The 16,760-nt window shown below is 42.8% G+C and overlaps 1 long non-coding RNA gene across 2 annotated transcripts; it reads right to left on the bottom strand.

Moving 5' to 3' along the window:
* Positions 1–138: 138 nt before the first annotated feature.
* Positions 139–10,844, bottom strand: LOC147478583 (uncharacterized). Of its 2 annotated transcripts, XR_015208302.1 has the most exons (4): positions 10,217–10,842; positions 10,026–10,085; positions 9,790–9,929; positions 139–755 (listed from the first exon to the last, which is right to left on the bottom strand). It is a non-coding gene; the product is annotated as an uncharacterized LOC147478583 (long non-coding RNA). The 2 variants fall into 2 exon arrangements; XR_015208301.1 differs by lacking the exon at positions 139–755 and having other exon boundaries at positions 9,607–9,929; positions 10,217–10,844.
* Positions 10,845–16,760: the final 5,916 nt, after the last annotated feature.

Here is a 16,760-nt window from a genome sequence, read left to right as displayed (position 1 = left end):
TTGTTTCTTCCTAAAGCATTTAGCTGACATATGTGCTACTTTCTCCCTTCAATATGGTGGTTTAAATCAATTTCTTAAGACCTAAGATATATATTACCAGCATATATCCATGAAACCACATAAAAGTGCAATCAAATCTGTCAAAATGCTTCTTTTAACTTGATTTATTTCCGACTTTAATTTGCTTTGTGCCTGGCCATTGCAAAGTCATATCTGGTTTGATACTTTGAAATTAACTTTTATATGGAACAGTGATAAAAATGAAAGGTGTGAAACGCATCAGAGGTCCGTCAGGTCCCTAGCTAGCTACAAATCCTACAATGGAGAGAATCCAGGTCCATTGCCATATCAGTAAAGCAACATATTCACGCCTTCAGTTTCTTTTTGGCTGTCATGATTGTGTTTAATAGTAGGGAAGTTTATACGACCAACCCGTTTAAAGGTGTCTGAAGTCTGAACCAATTAACTGCCAAGTGCGAAGTGCCAGTCCAAACGTATAGAAAAATCATAAAATGCAAGTGCCCACCTCGTGACCCAAAATTATGGTATTGCATGCATCGATGCAGTGAGTTTCTAGAACCAGTTTAATATCCAGATAGATGAGCAGGCCCAACTACCCAAACACATTTCTCCATTGGTAATGAACACTTCGGCCACCCACAATGATGTGAATGAACCTTAATCGAACCCTCTGTAGATATATGGTTCATTTCTCCAAGTCAGAGATCACCCCTTCATGCAACTCACCAAAAACACTGCACACAAATAAGTTAACCAGAAATCCAGAATTAGCTGGCACCAAACACTCAGCGGACCAGGCCAGTACTAAACACTTAGAACACCGAACCTGCAACTAATTCGGTCATACTAAAACTGCACATCACTGGTCAGCCAACCTGTGGCACTACGAGAGAAAGTGAAACCAACTGCCGCCTATTAGGCTTAGGAGAGCACTTCTCAAGTTCCATAAGGCTGAGTCCAATGGCTCATATAGAGAGTAAAATAAAGATAGAGAGTAAAATATTTTGACTTTAGCTCTATTTTGTTGATTTTAGCTCTATTTTATTGACTTTTAGCTCTATTTTGTTGATTTTAGCTCTATTTTATTGACTTCAACACTACTTTTAGAGGGATAGAGAGCCATTGGACTCAGCCTAATGGATTCAATGAATCTAACATATTTTATCCCAGTGATCCCCCTCCCCCCTTTCTTTTTTGAAAAGTGTGGACAATGGATATCTGGTAAGTGGTAAAATGATTTCAAATGATAACTGAAGTAACGAACAACAATCACCGCTTCATGTCAATTCCTGATCAGTAATATCAAACAGGGCTAATAGACAAAGACATTAAAGATTGACGGTGTGCACAACCCTTTCATTTCGATCAATAACCAGTGTAGGGGAGCAATATCCCCATTAAGGAACATTGCATACGAAACGTAAGCGATCTCAATACAACGACCTCCAGGACCGATCTATGAAGCAGCTCTCTAAGAAACATTGCATACGCGACTTCAATACATCGACCTCCAAGAACGATCTACGAATAGCTCCTTTCTGGTAGGTGGTATGAACGAAGATATCTCGGTACGAGCACATGGCTAAAGGCAATGCGCCTCGGGTAATGATCACCACCAAGGATAATCATTACCAAAATCTTGATTGTATTTCCCACCACCGGAAAATAGGGGTAACCTCGCCAACACCCAATCAGCACACAACTTATAATATAACCAGCTCAACACTCATTCGCGATCTCCACCTTACACGTGTACCATAGACACACGCGTGCCTTCTAGATTGACATTTTCCTAAACCTATAAATACCACTTGATTGAACTACGCCCGGGCCCGATTCCTCTCCCCAAAAGAAAAAGAAAAAAAAAAACCAACAAGAGGATATCGTGGCGCTTAAACTCGAACTTTAACTTGGTCCCAACAAGAAACCCAAAACACGCCTTTACATTGGCGCCGTCTGTGCTTTCGATTACTTGAGAACCACCTTAAATCAATGCATCCATCCCCAACTCTCAAGCCCACGAAGCATGGGCAGCCTCGAAGCTCAAATCCAGCACCTTGCCCACCAGTTGGGAATAACAAATGAGAGCATTTCCTTGCTTAGGGAGGAAAATGCTACTTTACGCGCTCAGGTGGATAGTTACCAGCAGCAACAAGTCGGTAACGGAGCAGAGAACGGCATCAACGACGTTAATCAACAGATTAACGAGTTATCACAAAGGATTGGTCATAACGCCGTAAAGAAGGATTCGACACAGATTGTGCACAAGATGCTTAAGACATATCGCGCGTCTCCGTTCAGCGCAGAGGTCCTCAATAAACCCTCTCCACAAGACTTTATCCAGCCACGCTTTTCCATGTATGATGGCAAAGACGCGTGCCTCGGGTCGATGTGGCTCGCTACATTCGAGTTTGGCACTTTACGTTTCACCCGAAGTTTGATCATCTCCACCGCATATTATTTCCAACCGGTCCTCGAGGATGGCGCTTGATTGGTTCTTTTCACTAGAATCGATTCTATATAAAACCTTCAACGAAATTTATCGATTTGTTCGCCAAGATCGCCCACAACAAAGCGGAAGAAGGCGATCTTGATTCTTTGTTTCAATTATCATTCAAGGAAGACGAAAACTATTCGTGAGTTCTTAGGGCGGTTCAAGGCCGAATCATTTGTGCATGGAAAGCGGCTTGAAAGAATCTTTCGCCACAATCGCCTTTTCCAATGCTTGCCGAAAGTCGCGTAACACCGATCTCTCCGTGTCGTTGATGAAGGAACGCCAAAGACACCGTCCGAGCTCTACGCTTCAGCGTGGACAAGTACATCAAGTTGCGGGAAACTTTGAAACTCCACGGCTTAGACGAGAACCGGTAGCGGACGAAAGTCGACTGTTGGAAGAAAAAGCGGGACTTAGCCCATCGAGTCGCGATCTTATCGACAAACTCAAGAACTCCTACAACAAACGAAGTTCATCCTAGGTCTTTTCAACCCGCGACCTAGTCTTTGAAAAAAAGACGCAAGACGCGATTCCAAGTTAGCACCCACATGGGAAGGCCCCTACATCATGGAACGCGTCGTCGGCAATGGAGCATACTGGCTAAGAACCCAAGAGGGGCAGATGTTGCCTCGACCTTGGAATACCTATCTACTGAAAAAAATTTACCAGTAGCGCCATTCATGTTGTATATCCTTTTGTTCACATTAATGAAAACTAAGTTTCTTGTGTTAACTAATACAATATAATCTATTTACTTGTATTGACAAGTTAAACAGTTTACACAGCATAGATAATCAACATGTTTACTGGGTCCGCCATCCTCAGCCAGCAGCACGCTGTCACGAACGAGAACGCTCTCCGCGAGCATGCAGCTCTCTGGAGCTTACAGGCTCTACAGCCTTTCCAAGTCTTGTTACGTCGAGGACTTATATCTCTAGGATCGACCACACGAGAACGCTCTCCGCGAGCATGCCGCTCTCTGGAGCTTACAGGCTCTACAGCCTTTCCAAGTCTTGTTACGTCGAGGACCTATATTTCTAGGATCGACCACACGAGAATGCTCTCCGCGAGCATACAACTCTCTAGAGCTTACATGCTCTACAGCCTTTCCAAGTCTTGTTACGTCGAGGACCTATATTTTTAGGATCGACCACACGAGAACGCTCTCCGCGAGCATACAACTCTCTAGAGCTTACATGCTCTACAGCCTTTCCAAGTCTTGTTACGTCGATGACCTATATTTCTAGGATCGACCACACGAGAACGCTCTCCGCGAGCATGCAGCTCTCTGGAGCTTACAGGCTCTACAGCCTTTCCAAGTCTTGTTACGTCGAGGACCTATATTTCTAGGATCGACCACACGAGAACGCTCTCCGCGAGCATACAACTCTCTGGAGCTTACAGGCTCTGCAGCCTCTCCAACTCTTGTTACGTCGAGTACCTATATTCCTAGACTCGACCACACGAGAACGCTCTGCGCGCCATCATGACTCTCTCTGGAGCTTACAGGTTCCATAGTCTCTTCACCTATGCTCTAGGGTCGACCACATGCGTACAATCCCAATAGGCATTCCGCTTACATACGCTAACACGCCCTGCCTAAGCAAGACATTCCCGCATTACTTATAAATTCGAAAGAATACACCTAACGAAGAACTCTTCAACCTCGATTCATATCACCTAAGCAGCTCCTAGCGGTTCTCTCTTTACAAACAAGGCGACAAACGAAGTATAGTAACAGTTACATGAAAAACACTTCTGCGCGCTGCGCATTGAACTACAAACCACGCGCATAATAAGCAGGAGAAGAAATGCAAACAATCAACTGTAGTCATGCGTTCTAGATCCAATCCATACTAGTGCTTGGCCATAGCCATTACAGCTCGTTTTACCGATCTGCTGGGGCTACCCAGAAAATCCAGATCGGTACATATTAAACAAAACAACGAACCGCCACTTCGTGGAAACCAGCTCAAATTAGTGTAATGAATCGCTTTCGAGCAAGCCCGAAGTACAAAATTTCTATTGTTTACTCCTATATAAGAGAGGCAAAATCAACACATCATCAAAACTTCCGACAAAGGGAAATACAGTACATCATCAAACATCGGTTAAAACATGCTTATCTTGGGGGGTCGCACTCCTGCCAGCGCCGTGTCGAGTAGACCTCAGCATCACTCGCATACCTTGTTCCTGCGCTTCACCATCAGCCGCTCTCTTCAGGACATGATATTTCTCATCCAGCACGGCATATTCGGCACAAGCCAGGGTGTATGCTTTCTTTGCCTCATGAAAATTACCCTTTGACATTTCTTGGCATAAGCGATCCGCCCACCACCTCCTTATCTCTAGCTCGGTTAGTTCAGAACTAACGCGGCGTTCTCGCAATAAGCGTTACGATATCTCGTCGTCATTATTTCCAAATTCCTTTTTTCCACTCTCCCGCGATACGCATACCTGCCCGACTCCACATGAGAGTTATCATCAGCTTCAATGCCTTGAACATCATTCTTCAGTTTATCATACCCTGCAAGAAACTGCACAACCAAAGTCAACAGACCGAAAAGACATTCGAAACTAACATAAACACCTACTGCATCACGAGTTTACCAAACAAGCCGCCATATCCATCGTCCCTAGAAGCGTTTCCATGCTTTCATCCTTCACCTCCGCCTTATCACCATCCAGCACGGCCCCCTTCAGCAGGCTACTCGCTATGGGGGCGGAGTGGAAACTACAGTCTGAACGTTTCACTGTGCGTTTCTTCCCCGTTTTCCCCATATAGTAGAACTCGCTCCCCACATCCCCAGGTCGCGGGAACGAGTTCTCACCAAAGACGCCAGGGGACGATCCATCAAACGCCACCACCGGACGACCGACCCTCCTAGGTCGTTTGTTGCTTCGTCCCCACCAAAATGCTTCTTCCGCTTTCCACGGTCTCCATGCACGCGAGGGGGAGAACTCTATCTCCTCCATGACCGATGGAGAAGTTTCTCTCGGGCGCCTTTTCCTTTTACTCCGCTTTGTCGCATTCCGCCATAATTACACCTATGAACAAAGAAGACGCAATGGAGTTAAAGACCGGGCGGGGATTATGTTTAGCAAGACATGTTTAAACGAAGAGAGCAACGCGTTACCTTTCAAAGCGGCGGTAGTGGAAATGCACAAGTCGAAGAAGAAGAGAAGCCGGAACAAACGCTTCAAACACCTTTGGTATTCCGCGAACAGTTTCACTTGTCAAGTAAACGTCTTTTCCAAACCACGTCATAATTACCTTGAGACGCCAAACGTCAGGCAAGCTGTCCGCCATCATTCGCCCTCGAGCCGCCACCATTTGTCTTACACGTGGCATTCCCATCAAAGCGATCTGGCATCATCGATACAGGAAACGCACAAAGAGAAACAAGTGTGCAACATCGCAAGAAAGTAAATAACGACCTTCTTTAAACAACACTTTCATACAGTTCGTTCTTTAGCCGGGCTGCTAAGACTACTCAGGAAATCCAACCCGACTACGCAAAAGTTAACTTCATATGGTTACCCCGAACTAGTATGAGATACCAACTCATTCAACAAAACAAAATACAGCAATGCAAGAAAGGCGAACTGCCCAGGTTACCCCAGGAAACCAGTTCTATTGTATCGCAGCATATAAGCTGATAAGAGACATTTAACAAATTTACAACTCGCCCTCCCGGGGACCTCAGTTAGTTTTGCAGCCTCAAAAGCTTCATCGACCTCAGCCTCCCTCCCGTCCACTACGATCGATACGCCATCCAGTTCCAAACTCATCAGCGCGTCAGGTGTAACAGCTCCAGCTTCAAACACCACGGCCTCTGGCATGATCAAGGAGGAGGCAATCGCCCCACCACCGTCTCCTCGTACCTGTTCCACTGAGGTACGAGACGCGCAGCGTGCGTGTTCCTCCTTCAAAGCCTTGTAATCCGCTTCCAGATCTCCGAAGTCCGCATCCAGATCATCATAGGCCTTAGTAGCGTCCTTGTAATCCGCATTCTTGCAGTGAAGGGCATAATCGTTCAGCCTTCCACTTCCACGGATTCAAGGCGGCGCGCTCGTTCGCCCGATTCCTTTTAGCTTTTGCCTCGGATCTTCAAATTTCGGATCTTTCAAAGATCTTCGCCAGATTCAGATTTTCATGAGCCTTCCGCAGGTCCTCAAGCTCTTCACGCTCCATCTTAGCAGCGTCCTGCACATTCTTTAGCTCCTCTGACAGCTTCAACACAGACTCTCTATCCGTTTCAAATAATGCGCAATCTCTTTCAACTTTTGGAAACCACTGACAAGCTGCCATAGTCCACGTATATAAACAAATCAAAGCAACGAACATAACAAAACACGCTATATCAAAGGACAACAAACCCACGTACGAGACATTGCGCGATTTCCATCTCGCAGATGTTATCCGCCAGTCCCTTCTCATCTAGTTCCTTGCGATTGCCATCTAACGCGATCTGTTCCAGCAAGCAGGCCGCTACCTTACTCGACCTAAAACTGCAGTTAGTACGCTTTATCGTTCGCGGCCCTCCGTGTTCATCTAAATACACGAATCGGGCCTCCAAGTCATCGGCACTCTACAACGACCTTCCCACTTCGCCTTACGGGGAGCCTTCGCTGCTTAGCGGATCGGGTTCCCGCCCCGCCGAGACGGACTAGATCCCACACCGAAGGTCGCCAAGTCCATGACCTGCCAGTTCCTCGCGACTCGGCCACCGCTAGCACCACCCCCACTGAGCTCTCCCCCCGGCGGTCGCACAACCTTCACCATTCGAGCCCCTCTCGCTTCAACTCTTCTCTTCTCAACCTGCCCTCGACGAAGCGGTGAAGGCTACCGCCTCCAGCCCACGGGGCGTCAATGGTTAACCCTTCGGATCTAAAAACTCGAACTACCAACCCCTCGCTACCACCACCACCACCGGACGCCGGACGCCACGCGCCCGATCTCGGGTCCTCCCGTTATTATCGTCACTTGTGCGCTTTCTCCATCCCCACCCGCCGTGCTCGACCTAGAGCTCGCTCTTTTTAGCCTTTCTTTTCTCCCCGATCGCAAAGCACCTCCTTTTTCCTCAAAGAAATGAGCAAATTCGAAGCTTCGCGACGCTTTTCTTCTCGACTCAACCGCGAACCTTTCTATCTCCCTCGCGAATCGGTTAAATCCGCATCAGAAATTCTCGCAAACAAAACAAAGAGATGAACCAGTTAGAACAACGATTAAATCACCCATTAAAGTGTCAAAAAGCAAGACAAGCCTACCCACCGGCTGAGGCTACACATCCTAGTTCGCGAACCTACATCCACTAACACGGTGGTTGCCAACTAGCGACAAGAACGCCTCTTCGTCCAGGCCTCATTGCTTACACCATCGAGCACGGCAGAACGCGTCGTCATGGTTTGCAAGCTAAAATTCAGATTACCAGACCGCCTCATTACGTAGTGCTCTATTATGTCAGACACCCCTATGTGGTATTCACCACTGGCATTCAACAGGTCGAACACCTTAAATAGTCGCCAGGTGTTACCAACGAACTGGCATGGAGACTTCCCACAGTGACTCAAGAAGTCACAAACCAATTTCGAGAACGGTATCTGCATGTACACTCTCAGCTGACCTTCACAGATGATTATTCCACCATTCGAAGGATTGTACCTCTCACTACGAACATCTTCACTTAGCCTGGGTTCGTATATTTCCAGCTAGGGCACATTAATCCCATAAGCTGCTCGCAGCTCAGGAAACGAACTAGCAGCACGATGCTCTACCGCTCTTAGGGGTAACTCACCTACTGGCATCATCTCCCCTCGACCCGACGTACTAGCCATGTCATCTTCTGACCCAGATCGACTATTAACCTCCTCTAATCTAACTTCTTCATCCACTTCAGTCCCACCACCACCACCACCACTCAACGAAGTCTTCATTCTCCTCTTCATACTCCGCAGCGACTCGGTGAAATCTCCCTAACCTCTTCCGAAATGAAAGTGTCGCCGAATCCGACATTGTAGTATTTCCTTTTTTCTCAAATTACCCAACCTTAAACCCTACAACCTAACATTGACCTACCAACTTAACAAACCCTTACTGGAACGAGAAGAAAGCAAAGTGCAAATGAAAAGCAAACAAACAATGTAAGCACTCACCGCAGAGCCCTAGCTTATGCGTTTTTCGGAAGAAAAACCTGGAAATGCCTTTTGGTTATCCCAAATTTGATTTTGCACAACCGCCTGTTCAGTGCCCAAGAAGTTATGATTACGGCCTATCATATAGCCCACACACATGTCCAAGGACCTGTCTTTTCATGGGTTCCGAATAACGCGGCGACACGACTCCTTTCCAACTGCTATGATTCTGTCACGTGTCACCCACGCCCTAATTTTTCTTTCCCGCCAAAACCATCATGCTACAAGATTTGAACTCAGCGACACCTCCGTCAGAACGAGCACCGTAGCTCGCTCATGCTTCACACAAGTGTTGATTCTTCTCTCGGTCGGCTTTGCGCACTTAACACAACCAATCAATCGAGGGGTCGTGGTAGGGAGCAATATCCCCATTAAAGAACATTGCATACCTAAACGTAGCGATCTCAATACAACGACCTCCGGACCCGATCTATGAAGCGACTCTCTAAGAAACATTGCATACGCGACTTCAATGCATCGACCTCCAAGAACGACCTACGAATAGCTCCTTTCTGGTAGGTGGTACGAACGAAGATATCTCGGTACGAGCACATGGCTAAAAGCAAAACGCCTCGGGTAATGATCACCACCAAGGGTAATCATTACCAAAATCTTGATTGTATTTTCCACCACCGGGAAATAAGGGTAACCTCGCCAACACCCAATCAACACACGACTTATAATATAACCAGCTCAACACTCATTCGCGATCTCCACCTTACACGTGTACCATAGACACACGTGCCTTCTAGATTGACATTTTTCTAAACTTATAAATATCACTTGATTGAACTACGTCGGGCCTAATTCCTCTCTCCCCAAAAGAAAAAGAAAAAAGAAAAACCAACAAAAAGATACGTAGGCAGTTCGCTCAGAAGCGAACTCGGTCTCAACAAGAAACCCAAAACACGCCTTTACAACCAGGGCTTACAAAATAACCACAATCAGAAGTGTAGACGCTCAAATCCAAATGCGACTTCAAACCTCTGCTTCACTAGCTATCACAATACAACTGAAGCAATTATTGGAGTCCACAGCAATCAAATAAACATTTTGTACAAGAAGTCTATTGGACGTACCCCTCTATGGGTTCAGGACGGAGAAGACTCCGCTCCATCATGGAGAGTACAGCAGACAGATGCTTTATGATGCCCTTGGTACACTCTGATTGTTTCCCCAGTTGCCACTGTCCACAGTCTAGCTGTTGAATCGGAAGAAGCTGCCATAACAAAGTGGCATATGTTATTCTTCATCACACAAAATGCATAGGGTGTGCTAATTGAATAGCTTTAATAATGAGCTTCACATCCACTACCTGTGATTAAATAAGCACCATCTACAGAAAATACACAATCCCATACCCTGCGCTGGTGACCTACAGACGTAATGACAACGATATAGAATAAAGGCCAAAATTGATCGAGTAAAATATAGATATGAACTTTAACTGGTTGGTAACACTAGAACAAAGAGTAAGGAATTTTAAAGGGATAATTAAAGAATCACCAATTAATGTCTTCTCTACGGTGAAACCATCAACATTCCATATCTTGACAGTATGGTCTGACGATGCAGTGGCCAGATACCAAGAGACCAATACAGGAAAAAGAAAATGCCATAACATCTCACCAAACAACAATACATTCTACGTAACGCCATTGATGCAATTGAGCGAGAGATTAATCAGGAGGAAAACGAACTTGTGGGGTTCACAGAACTCGGGTGACAGCAGACCCTTCTAGGCAAGTGTGCAAGTGTGCAACAGTGCAAGTGTGCAACAGTGCAAGCAGTGTTTGACAATAAAAAGCAGTGTCTGCACGTAATCATGTGTTGAAAAATTATTTCTCGGCCTTTGATCTATTGTCATTTCTCATGGGATGCTTCATTCAGTTCATTGATGGTCGGTCCTGATGTTTGCAGGAGGATATAAAAAAATGATTTTATAGTGAAAGAGGGTGTTGCAAATTCCGAAGTAGTGGAAGCAGCAGACTGAGAAGAAATCAACGCAATCATAGACTTGCAACGCAATCATAGACTTGAATGAAGTGACAAAAAAGGTTGACTGCAGCACCAGTTATCTGGAGAAAAAGCTGTATATTATTTTTCTGATCGCGTCTGATCGCGATCTGCGCATAGGTGAAATATATTTTAACCTCAATATAAAATAAATTGTAATATCTTAAAATTTAATAAAATAAATATACAACTGAATTAAATTGAATCTTCTGGTTTTATATGATATCAGAGTCAAACCATTAAAATTCGCTGCGTATTACAACCATTAATCAAACCATCATTGAATCTTTGAATCTCAAACCTAATTTTTTTTCCAAAACCTAAACCTAAAACCCAAATTTTTCATTTCTTTTTTTTGCAATGGCTGAACCTGACAACAATTCCTTAAATGTCATACATCACCACTACACCCCACAAGACAACTCCGCATTCCCAAAAACTATTTTATTAGATGAGTCCAACTATACCATATGGGCTCCTCTTATGCGGATGCATATTTGAGCAAGGGGAAAGATTGGTTTTTTTACTGGCGCAAAGGTTGAACCGGATATGACTTCACCCAAATATGAAGTTTGGGCAAAAAATAATGAAAAAGTGAAAAGTTGGTTTATTAATTCTATGGAGATTTCACTTATGAATCGATATATTCGTCTTTTTACTGCGAAAGACATTTGAAAACATAGGTGGAAACCCTAGACCTTCTATGATTCATACTTTTCACTCATACCATGAAACTTGAATTTTTGAATTGAATTCCAATAACTTGTTTTAAATGCTTTGAAGCAAAGTAGAATGGGAGACCTATTCCGTCTATTACAAAATTATATTTTTATTCACATCCAATTGGTGGCCATGTTCCAAGAGATTGATCAAAAGGTGACATCCCGAATAGCAATGTTGCTTGTAGTTCATGAATAACTTCCATGGCGTCAACAATGTCCATGATTTCAATGGGTTCATATGTTTTTCGCGTGGACTTTGGATTTGGAGTATGATTTAAATTTTGGTGTGCGTGGTTGAGATTCTTTATTAGCGAAAAACCTGATGTAGTAAATATATATATATAAAGCCAAATTTTCCTTGAGCAAAGCGATGCTTGCATTCACAAAACCAATTGAAGAAAATATAAAGCTATGGGCCCCGTATCTATGAATTTAAATCAAACATCCTTGTCTTTTCATCATAAATAAAACCAAAATGTTTAGTTTCTTTATCACTTACACTTTCTCGGGGTCCTTCAAGACCGCCAAAAAAACCCTTCAAAGGTAAATCCAATCCTTTATTCGCTTTTCATAAAAAGTGCAATGTTTGTGGAGAATCGGGTCATAGCAAGGAGAGATATTATGAAGTGATTGGCTACCCCGATTGGTGGGACTTTACAAAAAGAGGCCATCGAAAAAATATAAGCAAAACTTCCATGCCATTATTGCTAATGTTTGTCCCATGGATATCCGTTAAATGTAATTTTAGTGAGGTTTGAGTACACCATCTTTTGGCAAATGTAACTCAATCAGGTATGAATGGTAAGATTATTTCGAATGGTACATGGATAATTGATTCAGGTGCATCTGACCATATAACAAATGACCATAACTTTGTGGAAAGTCTTAGAGATTCACCTAAAACCGTTTTTGTTATGAAGTGATTGATGGTACTCAGATGGTCCGCACCATCTTTGTAACTCAATCGTTATGAATGGTAAGCAAACATGGATAATTGATTCAGGTGCATCGAGAAAAATGACCAGTTCTATCAGGTTATCTAAAACTCTCACTCTTGAATCTGTCTTTAGTTGTTCCATCCCTTGCTTATAACTTATTATCTGTTTGTCAAATCATTCTAGCATTTGCATGTACCGTGGACGCTTATCCATCCTTCCGTTTTTCAGACATTCGACTCGACAAGTCCTTGGTTATGGTGTTAGAAGGGGGAAATTGTACTATCTGGACTTGACAGAAACTGGAGAGAAACAGAAGAATTCTCTGGGGCAAGCTAATCAGGCCAATAGGGTCGAGAATACAAAAGAAGCTGTGTGGTTATGGCATCGTCGGTTAGGTCATCTTTCATTTAGTTATCTTAAGAGGTTGCAACCTCAGTTATTTTCAGTTGTTAATGATTCTGAGTTTCATTGTGACATTTGTGAACTGGCCAAGAGCCACCGTATTTCATATTCACCAAGTATTAATAGATGTCTTGTTCCTTTTATAAAAATTCACTCTGATGTTTGGGGTCCTGCCAAAGTTTATTCATTTTTTGGCGTTCGCTATTATGTGACCTTTATTGATGATTGCACTCGCATGACTTGGGTGTCATTACTGAAACACAAAAGTGATGTATATGAGATGTTTACTATTTTTTACAAAATGGTGGCGACACAGTATCAACAATCTATCAGGGTCTTTCAGTCTGATAATGGTGGCGAATTTGTAAATGACCTCATGTCTGATTTTTGCCGGTCAATTGGAATTCGTCATCAAACTTCCAATTCTGGTACTCCCCAACAAAATTGTTTAGCAGAATGGAAGAACAGACAGTTGTTGGAAGTTGCTCGTGCTTCCTTGTTTGACATGAATATACCTCGATCCTATTGGGGTGAAGCAGTGAAATCAACATCTTATGTTATAAACCGTACTCCCTCACGGGTAATTGAGTTCCAAAATCCTTATCAGAAACTCCATACCCTTTTGTCCATCCCATCCATGCCTAACTTGGAGCCTCGGGTGTTTGAATGTACAACTTATGTCCATATCCCACAACCAAAATGAAGTAAACTTGATCCTCGTGCGAAGAAATGTATTTTTGTGGGTTATGCCGAGTTTTAGAAAGGGTATATGTGTTATGATCCAATTACTGACAAGATGCATATATCCCTTAATGTCTCATTCCATGAATCCGACCCGTATTACTCAAGGGGAGTTTCTCAATCTTCTCTTCAGGGGGAGAGTGACGGTGAAGGGAATCCTGATGACTTTGGGGAATTGGAACACTTAGAGAAACGATTTGAAGTTCCTGAAGCAGAAATTGATCTTGTAGCAGTAGAGACAGAAGCACATGATCCGGATGTATCTGAAACTCTAGTACACGACATTTCTCCTTCTACATCAATAACTGAAGATCTCGGTCAGAATTATCCGCCTCAGGTACCTCCTATAACCGTTAATGAATTTGTTGGGTTAGAAAGTCTTGAACCTAGACAATCACAAAGAGCTAGTAAGGGAGTTCCTAAGAAACAATATGAACCAGACATCAAAGCCAATGCCAAATATCCTATAGCTAACTCTATGTCTAACCATAGCCTTTCTGAGTCACATGAACTTGTCTTAAATCAATTATCTATTGTATCTATTCCTAGTAATGTGCAGGATGCTTTGAAAGATTCAAAATGGAAGAAAGCAATGAATGAAGAATTGGAAGCCCTTCAAAATAATGTAATATGGGAAGTAGTTGATATGCATGTTGGAATTAAAATTGTTGGATGTCGTTGGGTGTTTATTGTGAAGCTTAATGCAGATAGAACAATTAATAGATATAAGGCGAGATTGGTTGCCAAGGGATACACACAGTGTTATGGAATTGATTATGATGAGACTTTCGCACCTATGGTGAAAATCAATACGGTCCGAATTTTAATTTCGCTTGCAGCAAATAAAAATTGGCCCTTGCACCAGCTTGATGTGAAAAATGCATTCCTAAATGGGAATTTGGAGGAAGAAGTATACATGGATATGCCTCCAGGTGTGAAGAACTATCTCAAAGATGTTGGGAAGGTGTGTAAACTGAAGAAGGCTTTGTATGGCTTGAAACAGTCTCCAAGAGCTTGGTTTGGAAGACTTACACAATCAATGAGAGTTTTTGGGTACAAACAGAACACTTCTGACCATACCTTGTTTATCAAACACAATGATGGTAAGATTACAACTCTAATTGTGTATATTGATGACATGATCGTTACAGGAGATGATCCGAAGGAAATAAATGAATTGTAGAAGTATTTGTCAGAAGAATTTGAAATGAAGGATCTAGGACAACTGAAATATTTTCTGGGTATTGAAGTTGCAAGGTCTAAAAAAGAGATTTAACTCTCACAGAAGAAGTATGTCCTAGATTTGCTTGCTGAAACAGGAATATTAGATTGCAAACCAATGGAGACACCCATTGAGATGAATCATGGACTCGCCATTCATCCTGATTAAGTTCCTACTGATAAAAGAAGGTATCATCGTCTTGTAGGAAGGTTAATTTATCTCTCTCATACTAGACCTGATATTGCTTATGCTGTGAGTGTGGTTATTAGTCAGTTTATACATTGTCCTAGTGAAGAACATATGGTTGCAGTCTCTCGTATCTTGAAGTATTTGAAGAAGGCACCGGCAACGATTTACTATTTGGAAAGTATAATGTATTGGACATTGTTGGATACACAGATGCAGATTGGGCTGGTGATAAAACTGATAGACGTTCTATATCAGGATATTTCACTTTTCTCGGTGGAAATCTTGTAACTTGGCGTAGTAAGAAACAAAAAGTTATAACTTGGCGTAGTAAGAAGCAGAAAGTTGTAACTTGGCGTAAAACTGAACCGCGTTGTCAGCTTGTTTCCGGAGCTGATTCTAATCACATGGTTATGAGAACTTCATCAAGTCAGATTTCTAATCAGAAAAATTAAACACTAGATAAAACATGTAAAATTTCTTCTTCTTCTTTTTCCCTTAATAAATCACGCCTTTGATCACCCAAAATAAAAATCGACCAACTCTTTGTTAGGAACTTAAGAATTTAATAGCACTCAACTCAAAGTCGCCAGTAGAGATGGCCACGTAAGTTCACCGGTGAAAAGTTTTATAAGTGTTATGCCTTGAGGCAGACAAGGATTGAACCTAGGCATTTCGAAAGAAGTACGATCCAAAAAATACAACAAAAACTTCTGGAAATCAAATGTGGAAGGCATTATTGAGGATAGTTGAAGGCCCCTTCTCAAATTAACAGAGGATATGACATGACTCATGAGTGACTGAAGAATCATAATCCTCAACTTATGCTGACAAACACTCTTGCCATTCCCCATCTAACTAGGAAAGAGCATTGAAGTGATAAAATTGAAACTTACTTGAGGTATTGAAGAGTCATGCATATTCTTCAACAGAGATGGATGTCGCAGAACAAGACTTCGCCACTCTTCCTTGTCGATCTTCCCATCATGTTTTGTATCAGCTTCCTCAAAGGTATGTTATCATCAACAAAAACAAAACCATTTTTATGTTGGCAACAACTGACAAGTAACAACAAAAACGCCTTCTACCAGATGATGAACAAAAAAATAAGACAATCAACTTTTGACCCAACTCTTCTAAAACTGCTAAGCGAAGTTGGTACACCTGACCAGACAAACCAGCATAATGATGAATAATATACCTAATGAATGATTAGTGTCATTAGCTGTGTAAGAACTCCCACCTAGAAGCAGCTCAGCCTTTCCATCACACATCGACTTAACTCACTCGGTCACTAACAAGAGCCTTCCAGATCCATTCCCGTATAAGCCTAGATCGTGGTCCCATTGGCTATCGATCCATGGGTCATGAGGATCTGGGCCATCAGACCTGCAATATGAGGATATCGGCGCATGACTACAAACTGGTGCGTTTTGAAATGATCAAACTTCCTTCCAGAGTATCACCATCATGACCGGAAAAGCCTGGTATTTCTTGGTAGAAGCACTGTACAAACTCAGAAGGGTAAGGCTCTACTTGGTAGCGACTTTCCCTCTATCCCTTCTTACGTTAAATGCACTGGGAATACTTTGCAAATTATCATCTTCACCAAGTCGAGCCTTGTTGTACATAATTTGGCTCGAGTGTAACAGGACGCATTTAGAAGGGGACAAAGTCAACTTTGCAAATTATCATCTTCACCATTCTGGTCATAGTCTACAGGTTTGAAGGCCTTGTTTTAAAGTTTGTCTTCAAATGGAAATTTATACTGTTCTTTAACTGTACTAGGAAAAAAAATTAGGAAGTTCATCAATCATTGTGGT

This window comes from Coptis chinensis, chromosome 9, assembly GCF_015680905.1.
Source record: "Coptis chinensis isolate HL-2020 chromosome 9, ASM1568090v1, whole genome shotgun sequence".
NCBI lineage: Eukaryota > Viridiplantae > Streptophyta > Magnoliopsida > Ranunculales > Ranunculaceae > Coptis > Coptis chinensis.
The sequence above is the reverse complement of the archived record's forward strand: the minus strand, read 5'-3'. Positions and strand labels throughout refer to the sequence as shown.